Source organism: Drosophila biarmipes, chromosome 2R, assembly GCF_025231255.1.
Source record: "Drosophila biarmipes strain raj3 chromosome 2R, RU_DBia_V1.1, whole genome shotgun sequence".
NCBI classification, from domain to species: domain Eukaryota; kingdom Metazoa; phylum Arthropoda; class Insecta; order Diptera; family Drosophilidae; genus Drosophila; species Drosophila biarmipes.
The window spans coordinates 3,256,876-3,274,099 of record NC_066615.1 but is presented as its reverse complement, the minus strand read 5'-3'; the positions used below and the strand labels follow the sequence as shown (position 1 = coordinate 3,274,099).

The 17,224-nt window shown below is 36.4% G+C and overlaps 1 protein-coding gene across 2 annotated transcripts in view; it reads left to right on the top strand.

The window, feature by feature from the left end:
• Positions 1 to 10,858: 10,858 nt before the first annotated feature.
• Positions 10,859 to 17,224, top strand: part of LOC108029617 (uncharacterized) — a 120,931-nt gene continuing 114,565 nt past the window's right edge. Inside the window, exons 1-2 of one of the 2 annotated variants that reach the window (XM_050887085.1) lie at positions 10,859 to 10,992; positions 11,046 to 11,638. The gene's annotated coding sequence lies outside the window, so the exon portion shown is untranslated. Of the gene's footprint in view, positions 11,639 to 17,224 lie in introns of both variants that reach the window. The other variant, XM_017102003.3, reaches the window with a different exon arrangement.

The following is a 17,224-nucleotide window of genomic DNA, read 5'->3' as shown; positions in this document are numbered from 1 at the left end:
TAACTTCCCAACAGCTCAAATGAATTGTGTGATCAAAGAGCTACAGGGCGGACAGATTTTTACAACGCTAAACTTAACCAATGGTTTCTCTAGTGTGCTTGTTTCTCCAGAATCCCGAAAGTATACACCGTTCGTAACGCAGAGTGGTCAGTATGAGTTCCTGCTTACCATGTTTATTATAGCAGTCTTGCGTGATCTTATTAAGAACGAGGATGCGGTCGTATACCTGGACGATACCGGGACGCCCCATAGGAAAATTGTATGGGATGTCCGTTTTTTCCTAGGGGAAAATGTATAGGAAGTCCCCCAGGCTTTTTCAGTTCTTTATACTTATTTTTCCAGGGATTTTCCCGTGCAAGGGACACGCCCCAGGGAAATCCCATCGGAAATTCGCGATTTTTCCTGGGAGTTTTAAACATTCCAAATATTCAATTTAAAATACATACATATTAATTTATTTTTAATTATATTTTATTTAGATTGTTCAATTTAAATTTTCTGAACAATTACAATTATTATTTGCAAGTCTATGTTTTTTTTTTAAATTTTATTTTAATTTAACATCGCTTTTCGGTACGGGTCATCGGCTGGTGTGCGTTCTAGGAAAGAAGTTTAGGATTATCAGGGACTGTAACGCTTGTCCAATGAGAAAGAGATTCCGCTCAGAGTGTCTAGATGGACAATGTACCTACAAGATTTCGACTACGAAAATGCGACATGTTGATCCGTTGAGTAGGGTGTCATGTTTTACGTTGACTGATAGTTTGCTCTTAGATGATTGGACGAAAGTGCTCAAAAGTTTCGTTGCGGCTATGAAGTGGTTTCTTCGCTCATGGGAACTGAAATTATTCAAAACAGTCACAATCAAGAACATTTTTCATCCAAGAAAGTTCAAAGTTGAATGGCTTGACGCTGAATCATCAGAAATCCAAAAATCTATGTTCATTCGTTAGATAATAGTTAGCCGCAGGTAAAGCTGTCGAGTTTTTTTAACTTAAAATTTTTGAATTTTTTTAAAGACTTTAAGGTGAAAATACACAATTTTTTGGGTAAAAAATCGGCTTATTATAACACTAAATAAATAAAATTAAAATTATGAACAAAAAACAAGAAAGGAAGTTAACTTCGGCAAGCCGAAGTTTTTATACCCTTGCAGTTATAAGAAATAATCAACTTTAGTAAATAATTTGTTTCCCGGTCGTTCCTATGACAGCTATATGATATAGTCGTCTGAAATTCTTTCGAAATTAAAAATTAATTAAAAAATAGTATTTCCCAGAATGTCTGTCGTCCCAATTGCTTACAAACTATACATTTGTCTAGCTTTTACAACCGTTATCGGTAATAAAGTGACCATCCGATGAGCCTACTACAATTCGGCCATCCTGCGTATTGAATCTCTCGTGATCCTGATGTACTTAGGACTAAATTTAGATCTAATTATAATATTATTATGTTTCTATACATGTTCTATTAAATCTATGCGTTACAATGATTTCCTTTTACCTAACAACGACCTTATGTTTTGAGCACTCCAAACACCCTTGTATGGATTTTGTAAACTTAGAAGTCCTCAATATCCTTCAACAAGAACCTTTCGTTTTGAAGTACCTTTTCTATAATGTATGGGCCTTTATTCTTGGGTATTAATTTTCTTGCCACCCCCACTGTACTATCAAAATTGTTTACCATAAATTAGTCCCCTTTTGTATAATCCTTAGCCTTTTTCTTTAATTTGTCAAAATAAGTCTTATTGTATTCATGAGATTGCATTTGTTTATGCATAGCCTTTACTCGGATCTCTTTTCAAGTTTCTGTGACAATTGAATCCTGTATATCTTCCAATTTTTCTCTAAGCTACATCTACATCTCACCCTTCTGTTGTACACCAAAAAGCATTTTTTTAGGGATCTTCAATACGTCTATTTATTTATTCGACCTGCCAATTTGCTTGTGGAGATTCAGTACCTATTTTTATATGATTTACGTTTATTTAACACAGGAAATGTTCAAATTTATTAAAGGTAATGCATAATGGATAAAATTTTCCATCTCCTTTCTTTTGTATTGACACCGCATCGAAACCTAAAAAACTTGCATCGCAATGCAATGCAGCTATAAGATTCTGTTAGCTTTTTCTTAAGTTTCAGAAAACAATTTAACTCTCTTTCCCTAAATAAAAATTCCATATCTTTCCTTATCATATTACACAGTGGTTTGGCTTAAATAGAAAAGTCTTTTATGAATCGTCTGAAATATGAGCTTAATCCCAAAAAACTTTGAACATTGTGCACTTTTTCTGGAATTGGAATGTTCCTAATCGCATCAAGGCCTCTGTCGTCAGCTTTTATTCCTTCCTTAGAGAATCCTAAGTATTTTATGATTGATTGCAACTACTACTTGTTATTAACTAATCGTATAAATACTTCTTTCAAAGTTTTTAAAAGTTCTTCTACATCCTTGCTTGAACGTGAGAACGAGAATATACTTTTATTGACTAGCTTGTCCAAAAGGTCATTTATTAAAGGTAAAGGATAGTTGTCTTTTACTAGAACTTGTGTTAGCTTGCATAATCTAAGATCTCCCGTTTTTTTATACCCTTGCATAGGGTATAATGATTTCAGTCAGAAGTGTGCACAAGACGAGTCGATCTAGCCATGTCCGTCTGTCCGTCCGTTTCTACGCAAACTAGTTTCTCAGTTTTAAAGCTATCGGGCTGAAACTTTCCCAAAAGTCTTCTTTCTATTGCAGGTAGTATATAAGTCGGAACCAGGCGGATCGGACACTTATATCTTATAGCTCCCATAGGAACTATCGGGGAAAAAATTTTAAAAAATTATATCTTTCGTGTTTTTAACATATACCTCACTAAGCTTGGATATAAAATTTTTTAAATTAGTTCTGAATTTCGAATTAAATTTTATCAAAATCGGACGACTATATCATATTGCTCCCATAGGAACAATCGGAAAATTAGTGGTAAAATAATATTGAAAAATTATATCTTCGGTCTTTTTTAACATATAACCTCCTATGCATGGAAATAACATTTTTTATTTGGTTTTGAATTTCGAATTAAATTTTATCAAAATCGGACGACTATATCATATAGCTGCCATAGGAACGATCGGAAAATTAATCGGAAAACATGAAATAAAAATTATATCTTCGGTGTTTTTTAACATATAACCATATAAGCTTGAAAATAACATTTTTAAATTACTTCTGAATTTCGAATTAAATTTTATTAAAATCGGACGACTATATCAGATAGCTGTCATTGGAATGATCGGATAATTGGTGGGAAATAATGTGAAACAAATTATAGCTTTGGGGCTTTTTGACATATTGTCTTATAATATTGGGAATAAAAATTTTTAAATGTTTTAAGAATTTCGAATTAAATTTAATAAAATTATTGATTATTTTGTATAACTGCTTGCCGAAGTTAACTTCCTTTCTTGATTTAATAATAATACTGACATCTTGAACTTGTGTTATAAGAGGACTGAGACTGAAACTGAGACTGAGACTAAAACATTTCTAAAAGTCTTCTTTCTATTGCAGGTAGTATATAAGTTGGAACCAGACGGATCGGACAACTATATCTTATAGTTTCCATAGGAACTATCGGAGAAAAAAAATATAAAAAATGACATCTTCGGTGTTTTCTAGCATATAACCTTCTAAGCTTGGAAATAACATTTTTTAGTCAGTTCTGAACTTTGAATTAAATTTTATCAAAATCAGACGACTTTATCATATGGCTGATCGGGAAACAAATTATTTACTAAAGTTGTTTATTTCTTATTTGGTTTACAAACTTCGGCTTGCCTAAGTTAACTTCCTTTCTTGTTTTATTAAATGCTAGTAAGAGGAGTAGGTATTGGAAACTGAAACAAAATAAATAAGTTATATATAAATAATATAATTATTTTTAGTTTACTTAGAACTCAACGGCAATAACACGTTGTAATTTATGCACCTCATATACCAAAACTTTCAGAATAAACAGTTGGAAATTATTAGAGTTAATATTATAGCTTTTTGAGCATTAAATCGTTCCTTAATCAATGCCGTTTGTACTTGTTTTTAGCACGGTTTTTGCCTTCTACATTTTGTTTTCCAAAAACTTGAATTGAATACTATCTTAATACATCCGTAATTATTTATTAGTTTAAAAATCGTAATGATTCGTGTATACAATGTTCCTATGGAAACGACCTGCAAAAATACAGAAATTTTCTGTTAGCCAAATGTAGCTTCCTTTCGTGTTTTAAAAAAGTTAGTTGTAATAGATACATCGTTTAAATATAAAGTATTTGTATCCTTTATCCGAATATATTTTATTGAATACAGCACACGTAGGGGAGAAGGGCGCAAGAGACAACTACTACATACATCGGCGCAGAATTTGAAATTTGCTATGATAGTCCGATCGTAACGAGTGATACACCAAAACTAAGATGATTGCATACCAAGACTTAAAAAATATAATTTTTTTTGGTAGAAAAAGCGGTGAAAGTGTAAATGTAAACATTTAGAAAGTTGGAGCTGCTGGTTACGGTGGGGATAGGGTTTAGTTTTAGGGTTTAAGGAACCCTATAGGTGTATAAAGTATCTTGAGAAAATCTCTCTAGTTTAGCGGAAAATAAAATAAGGCTTATTTGTTGTACGTCTGTAAAAAATAATATAACTGGATAATATATTCGGAATATAATATATTTGGAATTATAGCAAAAAGTTGGTTTTTAAAACCATTTTTAGACTATTTTCTGAAAATTAAATCAAACGATTTCTAAAAATCGTAAAGCCTTTAAGATTACTCAACTTTTGATATATAACAATTTTTTCGAAAAAATTATAGTTTTGAAGATATTGAGCAATACAAGTTGCAACCCCATTCTGTTCAGTATGAAAAGCATTTCATTGCTTATTTGAAAGCCCAAAATTAAGAAACAGTAATTTGAAGAGAAAAAATTGTTATATATATATTTTTTTCCTAAAAAGGAAGCACAAATACGTTTTTTATCAAGCCTGAAAAATATTATGTAATACTATTACCAAGCCTCACATATGTATAAGTATTACAGCAAAACTGGAAATCCCATTTCAAAATTCATTTCTAAAAGAAGGAAGAAAACTAACTTTAGAAAGCTGAAGTTTCTATACCCTTGCAGGTTGTTCCCGTAGAGGAATTGTAGTTCGAAAGCTTTCTGATTTTTAGAAAACTAAAAGCTAACTACAGAAATAGTTAGATCCTGCCTCATTTCAATTTACTAGCGTATATGTTTGCCGAAAACGAAACTTTAAGGTATTTGTATTATTTTGGCATTAATTATCCGATCGATCGTATGTCAGCTGTAGGGTATAGCCGACAGATTTGTTTGAATTTTAATTTGGATTTGGCTAGATTGACTCGTTTTGTCATGCTGATCAAGAATATATACACTTTATGGGTTCGGAAACGTTTTCTTCTCTGCGTTGCAAACTTTTGAATGAAGTCATTTTTATGCAATGGTATAACAAAAACTTCTCATATCCAACTAAAATGTTCTCATTCGGCACGCTTCAATAAAATACACAAGTCGGCATAAGTATTTTGACAAAACAAAAGTTTAGTATACTCGTAACTAGAACTTGCTTTGTTTAACTTTTGGCATCAATGGAAAAGTAATTTAAATGCCGTTTGAATGATACAATACTTTTCTTCACTCATTCGATATTTATTGAAAAGGACGAGTTTTTGTGAAAGTCTACTATTTGAATTTTTTTCTTCGTCTTGAAAGTTTAAATATTTTTATCCAAAAAGTTTGTTTTAACAAAAATAATAGAAACTGCAAACAGAATTTTTAAAATATCATTTTTCTTATATTTTGTATTATTTTTTGAAGGTGACAAGAATAAAATTTTCTTTTCTTGTAATTAAAATAAAAAAAATTTTCTTTATTTGCTTTTTATAAAAAGACCGAGCCCTATCGTAATTTTATTTGTATTACCATTATAATTCATTAAAAAAATACTAAAATCCTTTATATCTACGTTAAGTAAGTGAAATAATGTTGTAAAATATTTTTAAAATAATTAATATTTAATAACAAAGAAAGTTGTGTATTGTTTTTTTTCAAGCTTACATTGAAAGTGAAACTTACCAGACAAAAATTCGGGAAATACACAGTATTAGGTAGGGCTCTTAAAAGCCAAATTTTAGAGAAAGTGCGCAAAAGTGTACTTTTATACTAACTGAGCTTAATGAGAATTAAATGCTCTATAAGATACATAGGGTTTTAGAGGTGGAAAGAGCTGGACTCACTTTGTAGCTCTATTTAAAAATAAAAATTAAATTAAAGATTTAAGTTTTTTTTAGGTTAGAACTTACACACGATAATATGAGCACCACAATCAATAAATACAATATTAAGGTCAAATACACAAGTTACAAACCCCTCTGATTAAATAGTTTTACACTTTTAACCATTTTAACCTTTAAGGATAATTAATGAGTTACAAAAGCTGCCACCTCCTTGAAATAAAAACAGACTTTAACAGCTGATAACTTAACAGTGGTGCAGTCTGTTAAACTTTTCTGTTAGCAACATTGGAGATTGATGTTATCTTAATCTATTCTGATAGTCAAAATCCATTTCAAACCACTTTTAATAAATGGGTTTTGGCCAAAAAGTGTTAAAAAAGAAAAAAGTGGCTCAAGTGCTTATTCCCTGCAAGCAAAAGCGCGATAATTCTATCGCCTTTCGTCCAGAAGTCACTTACTATGACGATAGTAAACATTCTACAAAAACAAAATATACATATATCGCGTAAAAGGAACTTCTAAGTCACTTACGATAGAAAGACAATAGCACACATTTCAATTGCAAGGAAGTAATTTCTGACACACTTTTGGACAATAGTTGGACGATAGCACCATTTTACAAAAACAAAAAACGTCGCGATCGCGAGAAAGTATCTTCTGAGACACTTCTGGGCGATAGATAGATGATACAAAAACGAAGTTACTGGGAAAAAAGAGGATACGGTAATTGCCGTTACCCTTTATTTCTAAAAAGTCCTCTCCCTTTTTATCTAAACTATTGTTTTTTATCCGAGCGTCAGTTAATTTCGCTATTTCCTTGTGGTCATCCAGCTTTGTATAAAAGTTGTGTTGCTTTGTTTTTCGGAATTTTTTTTAATTGTAAGACACAACGAAGAATGCGAATTTACGTGAAGCTGTACGATTACTTCGAGATATTTTCACATTACCTGGCGCGATTGAAGATTCAAAGATTCTCCACCTAATATATACTCGTATATATACATATTACCTATAAAAGGTAATTCTTCAGATTTATTTTTATTTTAAATATAAAAAATTTTGTTTCTGTTTATTTTAGAAATGGGTATTAATAAATTTCTCATGTGAACGGAGCTGGACATAAATAAAATTATTAAGCAGCATTTCTGACATGGACCGTGTCTACAAGCGCTCAAAGACCTTATAGAACAAATAAATGCAAAATAGTAATAGTAATAAAAGTAATAGTAACATGTAAAAACAAGTTTTTTATTTAAGATTTCCAATGGGGAAATGCCCTTCTGGTATCTTCTACAAGCATCGGTTATGCCACTTCTAAGTAATTTCCAGAAGTCACTTCGGCTATATCGCATTCGGATCGCGGAAGTGACTCCCGTCGGAAAAAAATGTGCCACTTCGGCGTCACTTTCAGAAGTATCGCTGAAGTCACTCCTGGAAGAGTCGCCAAAGACACTTCAAGAAGAGTCGCCGAAGTGACTCGAGAAGTGCCGCCGAAGTGGCACATTTCTTCCGGACGGACTTCTTCTGGAAGTCACTTAGAAGTGTCTTCCGCGGTAGAAAATGCTTGCAGGGTTACTAAAGAATTGCAAAAAAATCATAAAAAATATAATAAAAATTATTTTTGAAAAATTGTTTTATTTTTGTTTAAACAAACATTTTTTATCAAAATATTTAAAATTTCAATAAGAGGAAAAACTTTTAAAAAGTAGATAACAATAAATATCAAATGAGTTAAGAAAAGTATTGTGTCATTCAAACGAAATTTAAATTACTTCTCCATTGATGCCAAAAGTTAAACGAAGCAAGTTCAAGTTACGAGTATACCTAACTTTTGTTTTGTCAAAATACTTATACCGACAAGTGTATTCCTTTAAAGCGTGAACCAGAAATATTTGGCTAGGGCGGGCAGAATAAGAACATTTGAAAAAGTGTCGATATCAAAAAGTTTGTACGATCGCCACGACCCCTTATCTCATTAAGAGATGTTTTTCTTTGATGTAGCAGACGAAAACAAATAAATTTAGGGTTCTAGATGCTAAGTGTGCCAACAGTACAGCTTGGCACTGTAATATAATCATGAATTGCTGAATTTTTAACGGAGGCTACCTTCTTACCAGAGTAGATTACAATTGCTTAATTTACCTACACTTGTAAATCGTAGAACAATGCTTGCTACTTTTATACAAAATCTTATAAGAGGTGACATTGATTCTGCAGATCTTTTATACCGCCTAACATTCAATGTTCCTGTTAGACTAACAAGAAATTATTATTCTCTAAATTTGCCACGATGTTCATCAAATTTTTGTCTGCACTAGCCCTTTCGCGTTCTATGTCATAACTATAATAAACTTTATCATTTAATTTGCATTTCAACTTCTATCCCGGTATTAAAAACTAATATTTTAACTATTTGCTTCATTCTAAGTTGTGCCATTTATTTTCATTTGTGTCCCGTCTCTATTTGTTTTATGTATCTTCCTCGCGAACTCGCATTTTTTGCCAAAATTGATAAAAGGGGCCCGCGCATAACAAGCACGTGCTTAGTGTCGTTGGGCCATTTGTTTATACTGTTCGAAGTGCATCAACGTCCATGTATAAAAAATGATGAAGATTAATAGATGTTGGGCGTGTGTCTAAAGGATCACTAATCTGTTATTTTGCTTATACGATAGGAATCACGATTTCTTAAAAGCGCGATATAGAAATAACCCCGACACATATCATTTCGAGATTTGCTTTCAGTAGAGATGCCAGACGTGTAAAATTTGGTATTCTAGTCTGGTCACACTTTTACAAAATGTAAACAAACCAAAGAACGCAATGAATAAACTAAAATTCTTCATTTACAATCGGCAAATAAAAACCGGAAAATTAATTTCCAAAGTTAATGAGTGCTTTTTGGGCACTAATGCAAGAGCCAAAGAGCGTTTCCACCTGGTCTGCATAGCGTTAAGTTGGTTGCGCACCACAAATTCACGCTTTCAGGCTGAAATCATATACTGTTGCTATGTTTATATTATAGGAATCTTGATTTCTTAAAAGCGCGGTATAGAAATAACCCCTGTTTATACGACACATCATTTCGTGATTTGCTTTCAGTAAAGATGCCAGACGTGTGAAATTTGGTATTTTAGTCTGGTCACACTTTTACAAAATGTAAGCAAACCAAACAACGCAATGAATAAACTAAAATTCTTCATTTACGATCGGCAAATAAAAACTGGAAAATTAATTTCCAAAGTTAATGAGTGCTTTTTGGGCACTAATGCAAGAGCCGAAGAGCGTTGCCACCTGGTCTTCATAGCGTTAAGTTGGTTGCCCACCACAAATTCACGCTTTTAGGCTGAAATCATAGTCAACTTTCGTGCGTTGCCGAATTCACGAAATGGCGTTTATACACACACGAATCGGCCGAAAACGTGAAATGATAGCGTGAATTCGGCATCGTATATACTGTGTGCGGCTGCGGTGATCATGGTAGGGTATTCAATGTCAACGGCAAATAACATCATTTTTGCCGACATATTCACCTTATATCATCTGGGCAGGACTCTTCTATTCAGGTATCCCCTTCATCTTCATCTTCTGTCTCCCTATAATAAACCCCCAAATTCGTAGGCATGCGAATTTTAGTATTATCATTCTATATACATATTCGAACAGGTAGCAGTGTAGATCAAATTGGCAACCCACTCCGTTTACTGATGAAACAAATGCCGGAAGCAGCGCGTATTTACCACCTTTGTTGTTCATCAAATCACTTGTGATACGCTACACTCGGTACGTCGAACATTTTTAAAATTTAATAATTAGAAATGATCTGATCTGATCTTCTCTAGCGAGGACATCGTTAATAACGTCACTAGCAGTAGATACAAATTCAAACATCGACGTTCATTCGTCTATAAATATCTTGAAGTTGGTGCCTCGAATAACATGTATCTGCAGTCGGGGCACTTTTATATTTAGGTCATATTTTATCATACTACATATTATTATTCACATTATTCGTTTTTGTCACATTTTTAAAAAGTCACCTTTACATGCTTACTTCAGTTTTCGGAAAGGTTTGTGTACATACTCTGTGAGCTCTGACAAGCTATTTTCCTGCTGATATCATAAATGTATTAATGCTGTTAAATGGGACCTGCACTTCAGTAGTTGCCCCAAAGCCCTTCGCCATGCGCAGGGCCCCTTCACCTGCACTCAGATGGCCCAACAGGTGTGTCCTTGTCGCTGGGCGAAAGGCAGCTGTGTAGTGGCTCGTCCTGCCGCCAATCCGTCCGACTGCCACTCTGTCAAGCCGTCACTCTGAACGCTTCAGCGCACATTAACACCCAAGTCAAGACATAATTTATAAGCAAATGCAGTTAAGTTTCCTCTGGAGGATCTCGGTTGCCGGCAATTGCGATGTAGTATCTCATCTCTGAGAATCTGGCAAATGCCGCCAAAGCCAAACAAAAAACCGAGTGGGCGGTAGAAGAGAGCGTCGTTCCCAGAGCGTAGCGCTCTCGCTGGAAACCGTATAACACTCGGCAGCAGTATAACACCCGATGCTGAAAAGTGTAACCCCCATATATCCTCGCGGCGAACTTCCGCCGTTAGTTTGCGAGCGTTGGTCGTCGGCATCGGACGTGCGTCTTGGCGAATACATTTACTGGTGGAAAATCGCAGCGGTACGTGCGACGTGCGTAAAAGTCTCCCGGATTTCACTTTAACTTTTCCACAGAATAGCTAAGTAAAATCAGTGCAGCAAGTACAAATGACAGTCTTCTCCGAAGTAACTCATTAAAACATTTACGTAGACCAAATACGCACAATAAATGCGAGGCACAACAAGGCAAACATATTTATTTACGCTGCTGTGAAGTGAGAGCGGGTGTTAAAGAAGAATCAAATTAATTGCATTTCAAGCATTTTTAAATACGCGTCCAGTGCCGTTGTCAATCGGCTGGATTTTCTGCGGTTTCACTGGAACGAGCATAAACAACAGAACTCTGAACTTAAGCGAAGTGTTGTGAGAGTGGCCAGCGTTTCGGTGGGTCGCTTGTTGTGAGCGCAATTTCCGGTTTCCGTTTCCGCCGGAACAACGTCCGTGTCCCACCGACTAGGCACAACATTAATTTGCCTCCGCCAAAAGAGTAATAACAGCTCCATAAAAAACCGAGCTTCTTGTCCAAAAACAAACAAGACAGAAAAGTGCTGGAGTTTTGTTTAAAGGGTAGACTTTAGTCCCCAGAGTAACTTAGGACAATATTTAAGTACACGGAACGCAAGTGAATCTTTATCTTCTGGTTCTACATAGTGATACCTACCTAACCGGTACGTTGATTTTTAGTTTTTGAGAAATTAGTTGTTTATTTATTCCGCAGAATAATTCTTGCCCTGAAACATTCTTAGTTGTTCCTCCTTGGCAGGTTCGTTTCGCCTATGATTCCTGAGGCCCCTGAGTGGATTATTTATATCGTGAAATACTGTCGGCATTTAATTTCATGCCCAGCGCCCAAAAGTATGCAGCTAGCATATTTCAGGCGTGGCAGGTTGTTGGCACAAGAGCGAAGAGAGGCAAAACAAAGCGAAAACGAAACGAAGTGGAATGACAAAGCTTTGTGCGAGTGTGTGTGTAAGACAAGCAATAAAATGGCGAGCGAGCGCCAAGTTTTTGCGCGCCAAAAAGCGTGCAACAACGCGAGTGGCAGCTATGTTTATGTGCCACATAAAACTAGCGCGGCCATGTCGCACTGGTGGCTGAACGGAACCAAAGAAACGACGGCCACACGGGGAGAAATCGTACAGGAACCTCCGAGCGCAAAGTGAAGTGTGTGACTTTGGGTTTTATTTTACTGTTCACCAAATATTTAAAAAGGGAACTAAACAGTAAGAATAATTTTTACCACAGGTAACCTTTTAACTTCCGGTTCAGCAGAAATGGACTTAACGCATTTAATATTTAATAATAAATCCCCAATTTTTGGTTTGCTCAGATATCTACAAAATGAAGCATACTGTTAAATTCATTTCAGTTTAATAAGCCAATTTGCCTATCAATGCCGGCTTAGAAAGGATTCTTTCTGTGCATAACGGACCAAGCGAAGCTGAAACCTGGCTTCCAGGCCGTTTTATTTTATGAACTTTTATTTGATATTTGCCTTTACTTCTGCTGTGCGATCTGCAGCACTCTCCACTCCTGGCCCTAGTAAACAATAATCATAATAATCGTAATCACAGAGCAAGAAGCATAAAGCGGAGAGCGCAGACCAGAAGGCAGAAAGCAGAAAGCACGGCGAACAATGAGCCGGAGTCGCTGGCCTTTTTGTGCTGCTTGTTTTTAGGCGCCGTTTTCGCACATGTTTGTTCGCACCTAGTCAGGCACTAAGACTGGCACAATTGCATTCACACACACTCCAGTACACACACTGCCAAAGAGGTCCTATTGTGTTCGTCCTGTCGCACTAAATTGCGCACAATTGAAAGCATACTTTCGAGCGCCCGAGCATTTAGTGTGCACTTTTGAATGCCCACTCACTGCACTCCCGTCCCATCACTCGTCCTTATTTATCGCGCTTCTCCTCTTTGAAATACCCAAAGGACGTCTCTGCTGTTGCCCTTTTCACATTCCTTTTTTGGCGCAGTGTGTAAAAGGTTTTTATTATTAAATATGGCAGGGAGCATTAAATATTTCCCGGCTGTCAAGGCTTCAGCAGGGAGATTACCTAAGGGAATGCCTGCTATTCGGTATATTCGCAAAACGGTTTTGCGCAAGAACCCCTTGACGCCTTTATGTGCTTCAACATGCGCCGAAATTAAATTAAGACCCAGATAATTTGGATTTTTGGAAAGTTTTGCTTGCCAAAATTCCTCAGCTCGGCTAATTGACCTCGATTCGGCTAATCGATAATGCTCGAGCTGCAGTTCGGCCCTTTGTTTTTCGCCATAATTGTATTAGATTGGCCTTGTCTACCGAAATGTTCTCTCCACGCAGGCTTAATTAGATTAATGAAAAATGGGATTAGGCCACACAAGAAGAAGAGCCCCTACCAAGCTGCTTAAATCAAATGTGCCCTGAGTGAGTACGTTTTCGTATTTTCTTTTACTGTAAAATACGTTCGCTTTTGGGTTTTGGGCCATGGGGCAACCGCAGAAAGTCGCAAAGTCGTCGGCCTGAGTCCTCATTATGCGTCGCTTAGCTGCCATTTGCCAGAAATGGCCTCCAAGAAAAGAAAATTTCCATGCTGAACGGAAAATCCGACTGGACGTGACACACAACAAATTCACAGCTATTTTGCTAGCCACCCTTCGCAATTTATATTTTCAAATTAATTCCTCGGAATTTTCCTTACTCTAGGCAACTTTGGTTCCGTTTTGACATAATCTATTATAAGAGCTCGTAATAATTTTTGTAAAGTTTTTTTCTCTTTTTTCTGTGGGGCGTGTCAAGACTTAATGAGATCGCTTGAAAACCTAAAAAAATTTTTATGTTTGCCTGGGGAGTGATTACAAAGTGCAAAAAATATTAATTAATATTTGCATGTGGCAAAAGGACTTATGGTCTTAAGGAGCTTGATCTTTCGGAAATATATGCCAATACGTCAGGTTTAATAAATCAACGGGCGTGTGCAAAAAGTTACCTTCCAAATCTCAGTGGTTTGTGTTTGCCCCAACCACATACGAACTCATAACTCGTGACAGTGACTTATTATAGCATTTACGTATATTCTTGTGTATGGTTCGTCATAAATTTTATAAAACAAGAGCCCAGAAAGCTCTGAGTTTATGTGGGCTAACAACTAAGGCGTGGGTCAAAGATTGCCGAAGGTGGCAAAACTTTTAAATTTTACCAAAAGTCAAACAGTCACGTTTGCCATAACATAAGCAGAATATGTATGCTTACACATGTACGTTTATATTAGAGATTAGGGATAATATGCTAGAAAGCTTTAATATTAATAAAAACGGCAAGTGTGGTAATTTCAGTCTTTTTCTTAGTTAAAAGTCTGATGCCTTTTTACCAAATATATTTGGATCTGTTCGGGGAATGCATTGCATTTTTCTTATTTGTCTATCTCTGAATTGGTTCCGTGTTTTAAGTTATTCCGCATACTATTTCCATACATTTAAAATTTTATTTACCACCATTCGTTCTGCATTCATGCAAATTCAAATATTTTCACCCTCCCTTTAGTAACACGTACACAAATTTTGTCCATTTTTCAGAATTCTATTTTATATAAATTTCCAAATATTTGCGTAGCAATATTTTTCAATATTTTCCTAACGAAAACTAAGTCTATTGTTGGTACATTTTGGCAATTTCTGTAGTTCGGTTGGAGTTTAACAGGCCTGCCCATCCATGGCCTTAATGCTTTTAGCTAAAATTTTGGCCAGTTTGGATGCCAAAAAATGCAAATTTAAAATGCGTTGGCATGTCAAAAATCCGCACAGGGTGCAAAAACGAGGGTGAAGAAAATCGATAAACGAGACATGTGAGCGTTTGTATCTGTGTGTGGGGTAAGCTTTTAGTATCTTTTGCAATGCAACTGCCACACACGAAATTTGGCAAACTCACAATGCGGCGAAGTGGGGTATGAAAAGAGATAGGGCCGAAGAGAGTAAGAGCGATAAAAGAGAGCTGGCAACAAATAGCTTAATAGGAAATGGCATAAAAGCATACCACCCACCACCTATGGACCACCCACCGCCCACTTTAGCCCCGGGGGAAAAAAACAGAAAAGAAAATCTTTGCACGTATCGCACTCAAAAAATCAGTAAACGCATTGGCATCTCCTCAAGACATAGTTGTTGTTGCCCTCTGCAAGGGTTGACTCGTGGGTTGAGGGAGGAGTAGGGGTTAATGCTGAGGATGCTCTAGCTTATCGGATAGCGCTCGTAGCCCTCGTTGTCGTTGCCGTTGTCGTAGTCGTCTCCGAATATTTGGCATTAGTCAAATGCAAATTTTTATAGCTGCCTGTCTGTTTACTTGAAGCGCCGATAAGCCCGCGCATAAGCATATACACCAAATGGATTCGGATGTGCCGAGATGGTGCTGGGAACGGCGTCTTATGGAAGGCGGACTAACTCTGTTCCCCAAAAAGAAGTCACTAAAAATTCCTTGGATTTCCAATACCATCAAGCGAGCAAATGTGTTCGGCTACCGGTGACAGTTGGCAAGAGTTTAATTTTAAGCTAACACAATCTTTCTGGATAATTTAAAATGACAGCAAACTCAATTCATAATTTCCTTTCATTATCGGTTCTTTTTGTGTTTATCTAGACCATTTCCGTATTTTTTGTCTGTTTGTTGTAAATAATTTTGAAAACGAAACTTTTAGATATTTGTTCAACAAGAAACTAATAATATATATAATATATAAGATAATTATATAGAAAATATATATTATAAAAATATTTCATTTTGCTTCCAAAATTGGTTTAAGGCGCTAAAATTGTTGGTTTAAGAGCACTTTACCCAAATTAACTCCTTTAATACTACCAGATTATGATGTAGTGGAACAATGATGTGTTTTGGAAAGGCTGAACAGGGAAAGCCATTTTTGTCAAAGGATGTTTCAACTGGTATTACTATAAACCATTGGTTATTTTAATTTTGTAATCTTTTTAGTTTACTACAGCTCTCGGTTTGCCAGTAGGGAACGTCATCTTTAAAGCTCGCTATTTAAACGGCCGGGCCCAACACCGACCTTAGCCAGCAACCACATTAAGGGCTAACGGAAGCACTTCCCCGCCCCTATCGACTCACGCACACAACCGCGCCCGGCCAAGCACACGTACAGGCGAGCGGGAATCCCCGCTCTCTGCGCCTGGAAGTAGGCAATAAGCATCGTGTTTATGTATGAGATACAAACATTTTAGCGTATTTTTATTACTCACACACGGAGCAGGCTGGCCGCGTTTGCAAGTGTGTGTGTCGACAAGCTCATTGCTGAATTTATGAAAATTTTGTAAGCGGGTGTGAGACGAAAACATTAGCACCCAATAGAGTTTAATGCGTGCGTGTCAGACCCTCAGCCGGTGCCTTCTGGGCCCCAGCGGATGTGTATCCTGTCTGCCGGGAGTCCCAGCTGCGGGTCTGTGGGTCTGCGCCACCCACTCTTGGCCCCAATGCCACTGCCAATGCCAATTTGCGGCTTAACATCTTTGAATTATTGAGGCGCGCGGCGAGGTCGCAGCCTCCGGCTTTGGGCTTTTGGCCAAATTAAAATTTTATCAAAATGAAATTTGCGGCTTTCGCGTATTTAGTTTAGTTTGAAAATTTCCAAAGTGATTTCGCTGCCGCTGTTTCCTGGCAGCAGCGGAAGTTTCTGTGAGGGCTCCAGAGGTGGTCAGTGGTTTCTGATAAATATTTCATATATTTTGCGGTATGTGTTTGGGCCCTGGAGAACTGGAAAAGTGAAATATAAAGGGCATAGTTTGATTTATTTATATATATGCCTTTGTTAAGACGAAAAAATTACAAAAATGCCTGCTAGATATGAGTGTGGAGAAAATAAAGTACTATGACACCTTGTTAGGGAAATTCAATTGCACGCTGTGTTCCCTAAGTAATCACATATGACAGTTTGTGAGCTCAGTACTATGGAAAAACCACAGCCATCAATGAAATCAAATTTTCTTTTGGGTGACCTGCTCCTTAGCCTTCTATAGAAGAAGCGGTGTGGAGTAAGAGCTTCTGCGACATATTTTCTTATAATCTGCACTTTTATTGTCTCATCTCCCTGTGACCTTTCCACCTTTCTGCCATTCTACCATCCAGCTATCTGGCTCGTTTTCCCTTCTTCCGGCTTTTGTGTTTACAATACACTTTAACTAAGCCGTCGAAAATTATGCAATAAACTTTACTTTTACGTGTCCCCACAGCCACTTGTGCTCCGTCTGTCTCTTTCTTTCAGT